The following is a 16,460-nucleotide window of genomic DNA, read 5'->3' on the forward strand; positions in this document are numbered from 1 at the left end:
AGAAAACCAGTCATTTAATTTAAGAAGGATGCTTTTGCTTTACTTAAAGATAGGCCTACAATCCTCCAGATGTGAATCATAAATTTAAAACAAACAAATTTTTGTGAATATATGCCTACTAGTACATTTATTCCGTTTTACACAATAGTGATGCAGTAAATAGTTTCTCGATGACCATTAAAAATTAAATCTTTGCTGTTACATTTACATGCATTGCGAAATAACTGAAATCACACTCTTAATTTAGATATGTTTTACATAAATCTAGGGGCGCGTCCCATAAAAAGGCAAAATGTTACAATTAATTAATGCCCGTAAGTGTCGTCAATCGCATGCGCTGTGGTCTCCCTTTACAGTAAAGCGCGCAAAGGGAGTTAATCGCTTTGGAATGTAGTCCGATACCACCAATTCTACTTACACGCCTTTTTGTAATTGAGAAATACATAATAACATCATTTTTACCCGTGTCTTAAATATATTCTTAAATGAGGGATTTTTTTTGTCAAGGACTAGAGACAGGTTTCTTAACTGCAGTCTGTCTTATCTCACTTTGAACCCAAACTTTGACCACTTCTACATGGCTAGACAGATTATCGACAAATAAATATATGTTTTTTTCTCAACGCTAAATTGGTGTTGTTTACATCATACATCACTAGCGTTTATGCTCCTGTTTCGACAATTTTCGCGAAACATGTTAACAGCCGGTGCTGGTTCCGTTAGTGGGACTGTTCAGCGGACACTTCTTTCGAATGGAGCACAAAAACATCAGCGTCCGCTCTCAATTTTGAAACTATTTGCAGGTGTGTTGCAAATGGGAGTGGGATTCTCGGGTCGAAAGATCTGATACTCTTTCGAACGGATGTATTCTGATAATGGTTGTTGCAGAGGTTGGGGACACAAACTTATCTGCTACTTAAACTGACTCCGCGGATTGCTGCGACGCTCCTGAACCATTATGTAATGCTGGCGTATCTTTGGTCTTGCTTTTGAGCACGTGTGTCGGCATAAGGCGCACGTAAAAAAAAAAAAAACAGGTATGCACATACAGCAGTCGATAACTTTATATTTGCGCATTCCTCGTGAAATTATTTCGAACAACGTATAACCGCCTATCGTGTATAAATAGTGTTAAAACATGGTTTGCTATAAATGATTTAGATTCTAATATGTCTTATTTTGAAATTTATATCAAATATGATAGAACTGTTTCTTCGCGCATGCACGGCGCTAAATGGTAGATCGCCACGCTCCTTTGTTTATACACGCCAGGACCGGAAATAGTAATCTTGCGGAAGAGTTAAATTTGGGCGAAGATGATGGCGAATCATTCTACAAAGCGAATAACCAACTCATGTGTGAAAATTAATCAAAACTTGTGCAGAGTGACATTTCGTTTTAAACATGCTGTTAGAAAGTGTTATTTCTAGATGCATACCTGTCGCTAAATATCACGTCGACGTGACTTCAACATAATATCGTTGTGATGATTTAAGCATTGCTAGTCATATTAGAATAGTAATTCCAATGGCCTTAATGGATAAGGTAGCTTGATTTAACTAAGCAGCAATGTTTACAAATAAATTGTTTTCTTTTTGGCTCGTGTCAATGAATTCATTATCAAGTCAGTAATATCATCTGTAACAAATAAAATGAGACACTCTGTCTATATGCTTACAACTATATATGTGGTTTTCACATAGTGAAGTGCTTAAACTATCTGGTAAGATTTTCTACATAAACATTTTTTTAGTCTAGTTTTTTTTATTTTGGACTTAAGAGGGGAATTCAGAAAATTGTGAGACTTTCCATGATTATAAAATATAGAAAAAAAGTATATTTAAGCACATTGGTTTCACCAGTCCCTCAAAATAGTTTACTTTTAACAGAAGCTGGGGCTACACACGACTTGAAAGCCACAGAGTAGTCTGCCCTTGGTATACTATGCAGACACTGATACACTGCGCTACCAAGGGCGTTTCAGAAATTGCAACGGCTCCAAGCCAGCATTTCTTTTCAGCAAAGGAAAAAGAAAAAAAGAAACACGGGACTTAGGTCTGGCGAATATGTAGGGTTTGGCAATTGCTTGACATACTGGTCCTGTAAATACTGCTGTGCAAAGTTTTGCTCATTATGACTTCCGACAATCATTTATTGAATATAGTCCATGAAAACTATTGATTTTATACATCATTTCAAAAGTATCTTAGACGTTTTACTTTGAACGGGCAATTTAAAAAAAAAATCGACAGGCAGGCGGTTTATTTGAAAAATCAATTTACCAAATATTATTCTTGTTAATAAACTTTTAATGGGCAACATTTTACCACCGCATCCCCAACCCACCCAACCAAATGCAAATAAGTAGCTTTAAATACTAGTAACACCTTTGTTTGAACAAAGTATCGCCTTTATTGAAACTAATTGTCACCTTTGTACTGAACCACGTGTCACCTTTATTGAAACTAAGGGTCACATTAAAACTGAATTACGTCTCACCTTTATTAGAAGTAAGTGTCCCCTTTATTTGAACAAACTGTCTCCATTCTTTGAACAAAGTGTCAGTGTCTCGTTTATTTAGATTGTGGTGTGGTAAAACATTTGCAATAATTATATATACTTACAGACTGTAGAATACGGACACACACTGAAACTGTCCAGCCAAAATTTTACACGGATTGGCAATGGAAGGCCCAGTGAGACCGGACAAAATAATCGAGGAGATTGGAGGATGTGGGCGATATCAGATTCGCATGAGCGTTGTTGTTCACCTGATCAAATCTATCGTCTACTTCAGTACTTTGTCGACCATCATTATTTGTTCGACACCGCCTTGGCGATGTGACGACAGAATTGTTCCCGACAATAGAACCTCGTGCATGATTCTGCAAAATGAATCAGAAGTAAACATATGTCCTTCCAAAACCTGTGTCCTTACGAATGACACGAAATTTTCTAGTTTCATTTTCGAAGGAACACTTCAAACGATTGTCAGCGAGGTAGGTTTCACTATTTCTTAAACTGTAACCATTTTTTAACATTTGACAGTTTTATTTCCAAAATCATATCATAGAAAACATAAGCTATTTCTTTGCAAATGTACGAATCCCAATGCACAAATTCATTGCACAGTAACTGTAAATTTGCACTATTGTACAGAAACAATATTTTTCAGTTTGGTTAAATGTGCGGACGTGACTACATTCAAAGTTTAATCATGACTTTACAAGTTGCTGGGTTACTCGCAGGAAACATACTTGCAGGCCAGTTATCAGATCTGATTGGGCGTAAACCTCCATTCTTTACCTCCATAATTCTCATAACTGTTTTCAATCTGGTTGGTTTCTTTTCCGTAAACTGGGTCATGTTTGCTGTTGCGAGGATTTTCGCGGCTTTGGATCCGGATTTTTCTTGTCGACACAATATTGCTTGTTATCCGAATTTTCCTTAGCAAAATGGCGCGTGTGGATCGTTGGTTTTCCCTCTTGGTCGGTAGAATGATGCGTGCTTGCTTTGTGTGCCTGGCTGATACAGGACTGGCGATATATGCAGCTCTTGACAGGCATCATGGGAATCCCGTGTTTATTTGCATGGTTGTAAGTTGTTTTGCTGATAAATAAGACTTTAAAGGAAAAAAAGAAACGGTATCCTTTGAATTAAGTCAGTTAAATTGTTTCACAAGCGTCCTGTAGAAATAGGGATTTAGCACTGTACACCTGACAATCCTGACTATTTTGTTGTTTTGAGTGTCATTGGGTGGAAGAAATTTAACCGATTTTGGCTGAGAGCTTTCTGTTTAGGTAAGGGTTTAAAGTTGTGCAACCGGGAGTTCTGAGCGCTATGAGGGCGGTCAGAGGGCTAGGACCCTTAATTTGTAAAAGGCAATTTCCTCCAACATAGTTTTTGTTTGAATCATTTGGTGATATTTAGCCAAATTTGGAAGCACTCAAACAATGTTTTGACAATTATATTTTATTATAATAAACTCTGCGGCTTACCGTAAAAAAATCACAATCCTCCAGCTTGGTATACATTTCATATGATTTCAATAACTGGCTAAAATCAGTACATGATATATTTTGAAATGCTCTGTATTATAGATGCTTATGTAAATATAATTATTGTTATTTGTTGTCAGCATAATTCCCGAAAGTTTGCGCTGGTACATTGGGCACGATAAGTCTGATAAAGCCCTTAAAGTGATCAATAAGCTTGCAAAGTATAACCACTGCCGTGAAGTGGAATTGGGGCACCTGATTGATAAACCGGAAGTGAAAAAGGACCGGAAGTACACCGTTATTGACTTGTTCAAGTCAAAGGCTCTTATACGGAATACATTTCTTTCTATTTTTAATTGGTAAGAAACATCGGTTGCAAACTGCAACGCATTTTGCAGAATTTGGAACTTGAGAGTAGATTAGATTATTCAATCTTCATCGATGATTTAACATTCAAGCTTCTTATACCACCCCTTGAACCAGAACAAAATGTGACCATAGATCAATTAATAGTCTGTGCTTAGAGTAGAACAAACACTAATAACAAAGCTGGATTTTTTCAGTTTAAATTACTGAAAAATTAGTTTACACACGTGCAGTTTGGTAATTTTGTCTACATGAATACATGAATGATATACATATGATCGCAAATAACGACAACCCTTATGACAGTTAAATGTTAATCAGGTTCATTTCAGATATATGCAGTAATTCAGATATATTTAAGTTAATACGGGATATATTCCTACAATGGTGATTAGGTTCTATGCAACACACCTTAAAGTGTGAAGTAAAAAGGTACTGGTGTAAAAACATACGCAGATGACCATCTCGGTAGCTGTACCATACCAAATACATGAACAGTTGTTTCATTATGCTCAGCAGTTAATGGAAAATTGGCTTCTCTTCCTTCATATTCTTCAGCTCGTGGTGGTGCATCAGGAATGCATTTCTGATGTTGATTTGCAATAACTTATTTCACAATTCACCTAAATTAATTTCTTTAAATTAGTATCAAAGGTTGAAGATCAAATATTAATTGACGGCCTTGTCGAAATATTTCGTATTACATTATATTAAAGTTTAAAAATTGCTCTGTATTCTAGGTAAGGCCTTGGTCTAGTATCATTTTGTATCAAATATGGTATCCAGGCTCTCTCGGGGAACATCTTTTTCAACCTCTTTCTCTTTAATCTTTGCGCTATACCATCAAAGGGAATAGCTCTTTGGCTTCAAAACAGGTAACTTTGACATTAGATATTCTATAATGTTCACACTTAAGATAGAATGAATATAGAAAAGATGATAATGTGAATATGACTGAATGTTTCACAAACTATAAAGGCTGTGCATCATCTCACAAGTGTCGAAAAATCTCAGATCATGAAAGTATTTGAAAGCGAAAGGACTGAAATATTGGTGGAACTGTTGAGGGAATATTTGCGATTAAGTTTAAAAAAGTTAAGACGATATGGATAATGTAGACAAATAACCAAGTAACAACCTCTATACAACACACAGAAATTTCAGCCGCCATCGTGATGTTGTATCACAGGAGTTGCACTGTACTTACAATTATCAAGGTCAATGAATGCTTTATTTTTCCCAAAGGTTTGGTCGTAGAATCACAGCTATTATATGTTACATTATTGGTATCAGTGGCTTTATTGTCGGCGTCGTACAAACTGTTGGTAAGATTTTTTATTACAAGCTCCTTTTGTGGATTGGATTCAAGTCCTGTCGACTTATTTTCTTAGTTACCGTTTCCTTCAGACTATAAGTGAAAGGGCTAGGAGTTAAATTTTCTAGAGGTGCGATTTGTTTCGGCACGTACAACTATGCCAATCTCTTTCAGAGAGTTGTCGTACCTCACTTCACTTCTTAAACAGATGTGAAAAAGTAAAAACTCTTTATGAGTGATTGCACATATGTTTCAAATAAGCAAGTTAGATTTTTTTTATTCAACATTGAATGGTTTAGCACAAGTTTGAAAGAAAGCAGATGATCTTCGTTAATTAACCGCCGTAAATTAACTGAAGTCAACAGGACCTTGAAATATATATAACAGTAAAGTAAAAACAGAAACTCACATATAACTTAACACAAACCAAGTGGACACTAATGGAAAGCAATAATGCTTTAGTAAAAATGATTTAGTGAACATAATTTTACTTATAATGTTTTACCAGTGCCTTTTCATCTAATGTAACGCTCTAATTTAAAACATTTCAAAGACTTACGGAGACCACATAAAGAAAATATTATACCAGCTAACGTCATTCAGCTTTGTCTGCAAAAGAGACGTGTACAGTGGTGCGGCTGTACAGCATTTGACTCCTAATCTGAGAGGTGCCGGTTTGAAATTTGACTTTGATCATCTAAATTCCTTATTGCATAAACTGTAAATATAATTTTCGAAATCTATGACCAGGTACTCGGGCTAAGCTGGAATTTTTTGACAATCTAAATAACTGTCCTTTTATGAGATCTTTTTCATCTTCTAAATTTCATTTCACAGAGGCTCCAAACCGCGATGCTCTCACAAACGGGTTTGCCCTGTTAGCCCATATTGGTATTGCTATGGCATGGGGACCGGTACAGACGATGACCATTGAACTATATCCAACTGTCGTCAGGTATATATGTCTTTGGGTTGATCACGTAACTAACGAATATGAGCGTTTGGCGGACAATTGACTTACACCATGATGCTTTCATCTAAGGTCAATATTTGTATCATCGCAGCCTGGAAGCCAGTTATGACTATATCACTGGAACACTACTGTCAGATGCCTTTGATGTCGTTACAAAGATAGCTATTGTTATGCCTGACTTGAAAATGTTACTAAAGTCGTTTCTGAAAAGCAAGCAAGGTCGTGTGAAGTTGGCGAGAAGTTCAGCATTCGGTATTGGACAAAAGAATAGAGAACGATACTGGACATGTCTCAAACCAAGACCGACATTGGACATTCAAACCCAAACCGACACCGCACATTCAAACCCAGAACAATACTGCACATTCGAAACAAGAACGACATTGAACATTTAAACCCAAAACGACTTCGGATATTTGAATCCAGACCTACATTGGACATTCAAACCCAGAACGACATTGGACATTCAAAACAAAAACGATATTAGACATTCGAAACAAGAACTACATTGGATATTCAAACGAAGAACGACATTGGACATTTGAAATGAGAACAACATTGGACATTCGAAAAAATAGGATACTGGGCACTCAACCCCAGAGCAACATTGGGCATTCGTAACAAGGACGACATTGGACATTCGAATCGAGTGTGGAAGGTCGTGGATTCAATCCCCGGGCACGTCATGCAAAAGACGTAAAAAAATAGTACAAGTAGCATCCTTTCTAGCGTGGGGGGAGGGGGGAAGAACAGCATTGAACATTTGAAACAACAACGACATTGGACATTCAAGCCAAGAACGACATTTAACATTCGAATCCAGATCGACATTGGATATTCAAAACCAAGAACGCGATTAGACATTCGAATCCAGAACGACAGTGGACATTAGAATCTAGAGCGACATTTGACATTCGAAATAAGAATGACATTGGAGATCAATGCTAGAACGACATTTGACATCCTGACCAAGAACGACATTGGATGTTCAAATCAAAAACGACAGTGGACGTATGAAATAAGAATGCCATTGCACATTCAAAGCCAAAACGACATTGAACATTCTAATCCAGAAGGATATAGGACATTCGAAATAAAACGACATTTGACATTCGAAATAAGAACAACTATGGACATTTAAAAAAGTCTTTCAGAATATCCTTTGGAAGAATAGAATGCAACCAAGCAAAATAATAGCAGACACGATTTCATTGAGTCTGTTCAGATTGACATTGGACGTTCGAACCAAGAACGACAGTGAAATTCGAATCCGGTACGACACTGGACATTCATAACAAGTACGACATTGGACACTCAAATTGGGAACGACATTGGACATTCGAACCCAGAACGACATCGGATATTCGAATTTAGAATGATATTTGACATTCAAAAGTAGAACGACATTTAACAGTCAAAACAAGAACGTTATTTGGTATTCAAATTGAGAACAATATTGGACTTTTAAAGTTTTAAACTCAGAACGACATACAACATTCGAATTCAGAATGACATTTGACATACGACGTGAGAACGACATTGGACATTCAAACCCAGTACGACATTAGACATTCGAATCCAGAAGGTAATTGGACATTGGAAATAAGAACGACATTGGACGTTCGAAATGAGAGCGACATTAGACATTCAAATCTGGAACGACTTTGGAAATTCAAACCTCAAACGACATGGGACATTCGAAAAAAATAAATACATTGGCCATTCCAACTAAGAAAAAAATTAGACATTCTAAATGAGAACGATAACTGACATTCGAACCCTAAACGACATTCGAAAAAACAACAAAACTGGAAGTTCGAAATAAAAACGACACTGGACTTTCGAAATGAGAACGACATTAGAAATGGGACATTCGTAATAAAAACGACATAGGGCATTCAAATTGAGAACAACATTGGACAATCAAACCGAGAAGGACATTTGTCGTTCGAATCCAGAACGGCATTGGATATTCGAAATGAAAACGACACTGGATATTTGAAATAAGAACGACATTGGACATTCAAACCCAGAACGACATTGGGCATTCGAAACAAGAACGACATTGGACATTCAAAACCACGACACCTGGCATTCAAACTGAGAAAGACGTTGGACATTCAAACCAAGATCGAAATTGAACTTTCGAATTTAGAAAGCGGAATAACATTGGACATTCAAACGCAGAACGACACTGGGCATTTAAATTCAGAACGACATTGGACATTTGAATTCAGAACGTAATTTGACATTCGAAACAAAAATGACATTGGAAATTCGAAATTAAAACGACGTTGGACATTCAAACCAAGAACGACATTGGACATACAAACCCAAAACGACACTGGACATTCAAAAAAAAAAAGAAATACATTGGACATTCGAACCAACCATGAACTTGGGCATTCGAAATGAGAACGACATTAGACATTGAAACCTTAAACGACATTGGACATTTGAAAAAAGAACTGCATTTGACATTCGAATTGGGAATAACTCTGGACATTCGAAAAAAATGACATTGGACATCCAAACCTAGAACGACATTGGACATTGGACACCAGAACGACATTTGACATTCGAAAAAAGAACCACACTAGACATTCGAAATGAGAACGACATTGGAAATTCAAACCTAGAACGACACTGGTCATTCAAACCCAGAACGACATTTGACTTTAGAATAAATAACTACATTGGACATTCGAACGCAGACCGGCATTGGACATGCCAAAATCTAATGACATTGGAAATTCGAAACAAGAACGACGTTGGATATTCAAAACAAGAACGACATAGAGCATTTAAATTAAGAACGACATTGGACATTCAAACCCAGAACGACATTAACATTCAAATTCAGAATAACATTTGACATTCGAAATGAGAAAGACATTGAACATTCGAATCCAAAACAACATTGGACATTCGAGTCTAGAACGTAATTGGACATTCGAAACAAGAACGACGTTGGACATTTGAAATGAGAGCGACATTAGACATTCAAACCCAGAACAACTTTGGACATTCAAACCCAAAACGACAGGGGACATTTAAAAAAAGTAATACATTGGCAGATCGAACCAAGAACGAAATTGGACATTCTAAATCAGAACGAAATTGGACATTTAAATCCTAAACGACATTGGACATTTGAAAAATGACCTAAATTGGACATTCAACTTTTGAAATGAAAACAACATTGGACATTAAAGGAACAACATAAGGCATTCAAATTGAGAACGATATTGGATATTCAAACCCGGAAGGACATTTGGCATTAAATTGAGAACGACACTGGACATTCAAACCCATAACGACATCGGACATTCGAATTTAGAAGGACATTTGACATTCGAAAGTAGAACGACATTGAACATTCAAAACAAGAACAGCATTTGGTACTCAAATTGAGAACAATATTGGACTTTTAAAGTTTTAAACCCAGAACGACATACAACATTCGAATTCAGAATGGCATTCGACATCGGACAATTGGACATTCAAACCAAGATTGACATTCGAATCCAGAACGTGACTGGACATTCGAAATAAGAACAACATTGGACATTCAAAATGAGAGCGACATTAGACATTCAAACCTGGAACGACTTTTGAAATTCAAACCTCAAACGACATGAGACATTCGAAAAAAAAGGAACTAAATTGGCCCGTCGAACAAAGAACAAGCTTTTACTTTCTAAATAAGAACAACATTAGACATTCAATCCCTGAACGACATTGGACATTCGAAAAAACAACAAATTTGGAAGTTCTAAATAAGAACGACATTAGAAATGTAACATTAAAAACAAAACGACACAGGGCATTCAAATTGTGAACGACATTGGACATTCAAACCCAGAACGACAATGGGTATTCGAAACAAAAACGACATTGGACATTCAAAACCACGACATTTGGCATTCAAACTGAGAAAGTCATTGGACATTCAAACCCAGATCGACATTGAACATTCGAATTTAGAATGGCATTGGACATTCGAAAGCAGAACAATATTGGACATTCAAACCCAGAACGACATTGGGCATTAAAATTCAGCACGACATTGGACATTCGAATTCAAAACGTAATTTGACATTCGAAACAAGAACGACATTGCACATTCGAAATGAAAACAACGTTGGACATTGAAACCCAGAACGACATTGGACATTCAAACCGAAAACGACATCGGACATTCATAAAAGGAAATACATTGGACGTTCGAAACTACCACGAACTTGGACATTCGAAATGAGATCGACATCAGACATTCAAACCCTAAACGAAATTCGAAAAAAGAACTGCATTGGACATTTGAATTCAGAATTACTTTGGACATTCGAAAGAAGAATGACATTGGACATCCAAACCTAGAAGGACATTGGACATTGGACTTGAAAAACAACAAAGGACATTGAAATTGAGAACGACATTGGACATTCAAAACCAGAAGGACATTTGTCATTCGAAACCAGAACGACAATGGACATTCGAAATAAGAACGACATTGGACATTCAAACCAAGAACAACATTGAACATTCAAACCCAGAGCGACATTGAACATTCAAAACAAAATCGGCATTTGGCATTCAAACTGAGAACGACCTTAGACATTCGAACCCAGAACGACATAGGATATTCGAATTTAGAATGACACGTGACACTCGAAAGTAGAACAACATTTGAGATTCGAAATGAGAGCGACATTAGAAATGGGATATTCATAACAAAAACGACACTTGACATTCAAATAGAGAACGACATTGGACATTCATACCCAGAAGGACATTTTTCGTTCAAATCCAGAACGACACTGGATATTCGAAAAAGAACGACACTGGACATTTGAAATAAGAACGCGATTGGACATTTAAACCCAGAACAACATTAGGCATTTGAAACAAGAACGACATTGGACATTCAAAACCTCGATATTTGGCATTCAAACTGAGAACTACATTGGACATTCAAACACAGATCGACATATAACATTCGAATTTAGAATGACATTGGACATTCGAAAGCAGAACACCATTAGACATTCAAACCCAGAACGCTATTGGGCATTCAAATCCAGAACGATATTGGACATTCTAATTCAGAACGTATTTGGATATTCGAAACATAAACGACATTGGACATTCGAAATGAGGACGAGGTTGGACATTCAAACCCAGAATGACATTGGACATTCAAACTCTAAACGACTTTGGACATTCGAAAAAAAGAAATATATTGGACATTCGAACCCGTTACGACATTGGACATTAGAAATGAGAACGACATTGGACATTGAAACCCAGAACGACATTGGACATTCGACAAAAGAAGTGCATTGGACATTCAAATTCAGGATAACTTTGGACATTCGAAAGAAGAATGACATTGGACATTCAAACCTAGAACGATATTGGACATTCGAAATAAAAACCACACTAGACATTCGAAATGAGAACGAGATTGGAATTTTAAATCTAGAGCGACATTGGACACTCAAATCCAGAACGACATTTGACATTAGAAAAAATAATTCCATTGGACATTCGAACGCAGAACGACATTGGACATGCAAACATCGAACGTCATTGGACATTCGAAACAAGAATGACGTGGGACATTCAAAACAAAAACAATATAGAGCATTCAAATTAAGAACAACATTGGACCTTCCAACCCAGAACGACATTTAACATTGGAATTCAGAATATCATTTGCCATTCGAAATGAGAACGACATTGGACATTCAAACCCAGAACAACATTGGACATTCAAGGCAGTCTAAAACGTAACTGGACATTTGAAATATGAACGACATTGGACATTCGAAATGAGAGCGACATTAGACATTCAAACCCGGAACGACTTTGGACATTCAAACCCCAAACGACAGGGGATATTCGAAAAACGAATCAGCCAATCGATCTAAGAGCGAAATTGAATATTCTAAATGAGAACGAAATTCGACATTCAAATCCTGAACGACATTGGACATTTGAAAAAAGACCTAAATTGGACATTCGAAATAAGAACGACATTGGACATTGGACATTAAAAAAACACACGAGGCATTTAGAACGACAATTGGACATTTAAACCAAGAAGGACATTTGTCATTCGAATCCAGAACGACATTGGATCTTCGAAATAGGAACGGCACTGGATATTTGAAATAAGAACGACATTGGACATTTAAGCCCAGAACAACATTGACCATTCAAACCCAGAACGACATTTGGCATTCAAAACAAGAACGACATTGGACATTCAAAACATGAACGACATTTGGCATTCAAACTGAGAACGACATTGAACGATTTCATTGAGTCTGTTCAGATTGACATTGGACGTTCGAAGCAAGAACGACAGTGGAATTCGAATCCGGTACGACACTGGACATTCAAAACAAGTACGACATTGGACATTCAAATTGGGAACGACATTGGACATTCGAATCCAGAACGACATCGGACATTCGAATTTAGAATGACATTTGACATTCGAAAATAGAACAATATTGGACATTCAAACCCAGAAGAACATTGGGCATTCAAACCCAGAACAACATTGAATATTCGAATTCAGAAAATGATTGGACATTCGAAACAAGAACGACAATGGACATTCGAAATGAGAAAGACGTTGGATATTCAAACCCAGAACGACATTGGACCTTCAAACCAAAAACGACATTGGACATTTGAACAAAGAAACGACATTGGACATTCGAAATGAGAACGACATTGGACATTCAAACCTGGAACGACTTTGGACATACGAATACAGAATAATATTGAACATTCGAAACAAGAACGACTTTGGACATTCAAACCTAGAAGAACATTGGACATTCGAATCGAGAACGACATTGGACATTCGAAACCAGAACGACATTCGACATTAGAAAAAAATAAGTACATTGGACATTCGAACCCAGAACGACATTGGACATTCAAACCCAGAACGACATTGTACATTCAAACCTAGAACAATATTGGACGTTCGAACCCAGAACGACGTTGGACATTCAAACCCAGAACAACATTTGACATTCGAACCCAGAACGACGTTGGACATTCGAACCCAGAACGACAATTGACATAAGAAAATGATATAACCTAAAACAACATTGAACATTCAATCCATGATCTACAATAAGTATTCACCTATGCTACTACTGCCAGCAGTTAATACAGCTGTTATATGAGTTTGATACTGCTACCGACATATGGTAATTGGTGTATCAAACAGTTACCGTTGCAAGGTACCTAACCGCAGTTTCGGGCTCAGAAATAGTAGCGTGCATCTGGACAAAGGATTCCCAGGACGTGTAAAAGAAAAGAATGCTTGAATCGAATTTCCAAGCTCCTTGGCTGGGTTTGAATATCCAATGTTCTGAATTCGTATGTCTAATGTCGTTCTCGGTTTGAATGTCAAATGTTGTTATGGGCTTGAAAGTCCAGTGCCGTTCTGGGTATTAATGTCAATCTAGGTCTGAATGTACAAAGTCGTTCTTGTTTCAAATGTCCAATGACGAAAAGTTTAACTTCTCGCCAACTTCACGTTTTGAATGTAAAATGTCGTTCTCTGTTACAACGTCCAATGTCTAATGCCGAACTTCTCGCCAACTTCATGTTTTGAATGTCAAATGTCGTTCTCTGTTACATTGTCCAATGCCTAATGTCGAACTTCTCGCCAACTTCCCACACTTAGCAAGATCGTTGATACTGTGCGCTTTTGGAATAACAACTATCTGTAACAGATGTTACATGTTAAGATAATTAGGAAAAGCTGCTAAAGCCTATGAAGATATTGTTAGAATTCCTCGTATGGTACTCAGTGTTTGTGATATATTTGATATACAAAGTACTTTTAAATGTGTTAAATGAAAAGTTTGGAATATGTGTATCGTCTACAATACATGATACTTGTGTTTTTATTCAGAAATATTGGATTTGGAACATTAAGTGTAATGGGAAGATTTGACGCCATGATTGGTCCTCAGTTAGTCTACTTGGTAAGTATAAATTAGCATTTACCAATCAGCTAATAAGCTATGTGTTATAATTTGTCCCCAGTTAGCCTGTTTGGCAAATTATTTACTGAGCCAGGTGTTGTGATTGGTCCGCAGATACTACAAACATCTCCTTATCACTTCTTGGGCTAGGTGTTATGACTCGTCCCCTATCTACTTGATATGTATAAAACTAACACCTGCCAGTCACTGACTAAGGCGGGTGATATAAATGGTCCTAAGGTAGTCTAATCGGTAAGAATAAAACTAGCATCTACCAGACACTTTCTGAAGATTGCTGTAATTGGTCCTCAGTTGGTCTACTTGGTAAATATTAAACTAGCATTTATTAATCTCTGACTGAGCCAGGTGATATGGTTGGTCTAATTGGTTAAAATAAAACTAGCATCTACTAGTCACTTACCGAAGGGTGCGACAATTGATCCTTAGTTGGTCTACTTGGCAAATATTAAACTAGCATTTACTGATCTAGCTGCTACGACTGTCCTCAGTTAGTCAATTTGTGAGTTGCAACTCACTTTTTGAACAAAGAAACCAAATAATTAATTTTCTACAGCCAATGTCTACAAACTATTTTCTGTCGTGAAACGGGATTTGCTGAAGTAGCGTTATAAATAACGATTCTTCATAAAACACTATCATTGATTTTCTAAAGAAATGGATTCGAAACGACTCAAATAACCCTCAAGCACTCTTCACAATTGAGTTAGAAGTAAGTAAAGGTCATGCATTTTTCTACAATTGTTCTCTTACAGCGTCTTGTAAAACAGCTAGCCTAGAGAAAAAAAAAACTATCACAGACGCTTTTTTTAGCTTAACAGATTTCATGAATTAAGTAATTGTTTGTTATAATTGAAGGATTCGTATGTTCCTGGTTTGTTGTACTATGTGTGCGGGGCAGTGTCGGTGGTATGTGTCACTGGAACATCTGCACTTCCGGAGGCAATGGACACCGACCTCAATGTTACAATTGGACAAATGAAAGAGAAAAGTGTCAAGAATAATAAAATTAGAAATGGTGTCGTCTGAGGAAGTATTGACTTCAATCATACAATAATAAGTTTGTATGCCAGTGTGTATTCAGAAAAAACTGCGCTAAAATTGGACAATGTGTCACATGATAATCTAAACCCACTTGCATAGGTGGATATAATTTTTGTTGCAGAATGGTTCACATCTCATTGTATATACCTAGGTGTTCCAGTTCACACGTTTCTGACAGCTTTTATTTACTGGACACTTCAGTATAATAATTAACACTGTGGATTATTTCTCTTTAACAATAGCTAAATGGTTCATTTAGTACTGGACCTGTCGCATCTATGACCTACACCACTGTGATTCATTTTAAGCTGAAGGACCCACTGATACCAGACCAGAAGCCACTGATACCAGACCAGAAGAAAAATACTATTGTACATGTCATACTGTACACCTAGGTATACTGTGAGAACCAAGATACCCAACGGGAAAGTATACTAACCCATATCAGTAAAATTTAATGGGTACCATGAATATTGAAAATTGGTAATTTCCCTTTCATTATACACCAGTTGCATTTTCTCTGATTCTTATCGCAGAGACATTCTGTGTATTTTATGTTTTCGTCTACATTATACAAAATGTTAACATTATCTTCCAAAGTTTCGCAAATTTGTTCAAGTTAGAAACTTCCTCATCAATTTAAAGTTTTTCTTGCTTACAGCAATTGGGACAGTGTTCTGATATATTTGTTCTGATATACAGCTTTTCTAAAGCCTTAGAATCGT

At 36.8% G+C, this 16,460-nt stretch overlaps 1 long non-coding RNA gene across 4 annotated transcripts; it reads left to right on the forward strand.

The window, feature by feature from the left end:
• The first annotated feature begins 1,601 nt into the window (after window positions 1–1,601).
• On the forward strand, window positions 1,602–16,392 carry LOC123525427 (uncharacterized). Of its 4 annotated transcripts, none has more exons than XR_008370108.1 (8): window positions 1,602–1,723; window positions 2,627–3,596; window positions 4,139–4,357; window positions 5,105–5,239; window positions 5,610–5,689; window positions 6,517–6,634; window positions 14,601–14,673; window positions 15,550–16,392. It is a non-coding gene; the product is annotated as an uncharacterized LOC123525427 (long non-coding RNA). The 4 variants fall into 4 exon arrangements; XR_008370109.1 differs by having other exon boundaries at window positions 2,627–2,999; window positions 3,176–4,357; XR_008370110.1 differs by having other exon boundaries at window positions 2,627–2,999.
• Window positions 16,393–16,460: the final 68 nt, after the last annotated feature.

Source organism: Mercenaria mercenaria, chromosome 3 (assembly GCF_021730395.1).
Source record: "Mercenaria mercenaria strain notata chromosome 3, MADL_Memer_1, whole genome shotgun sequence".
NCBI lineage: Eukaryota > Metazoa > Mollusca > Bivalvia > Venerida > Veneridae > Mercenaria > Mercenaria mercenaria.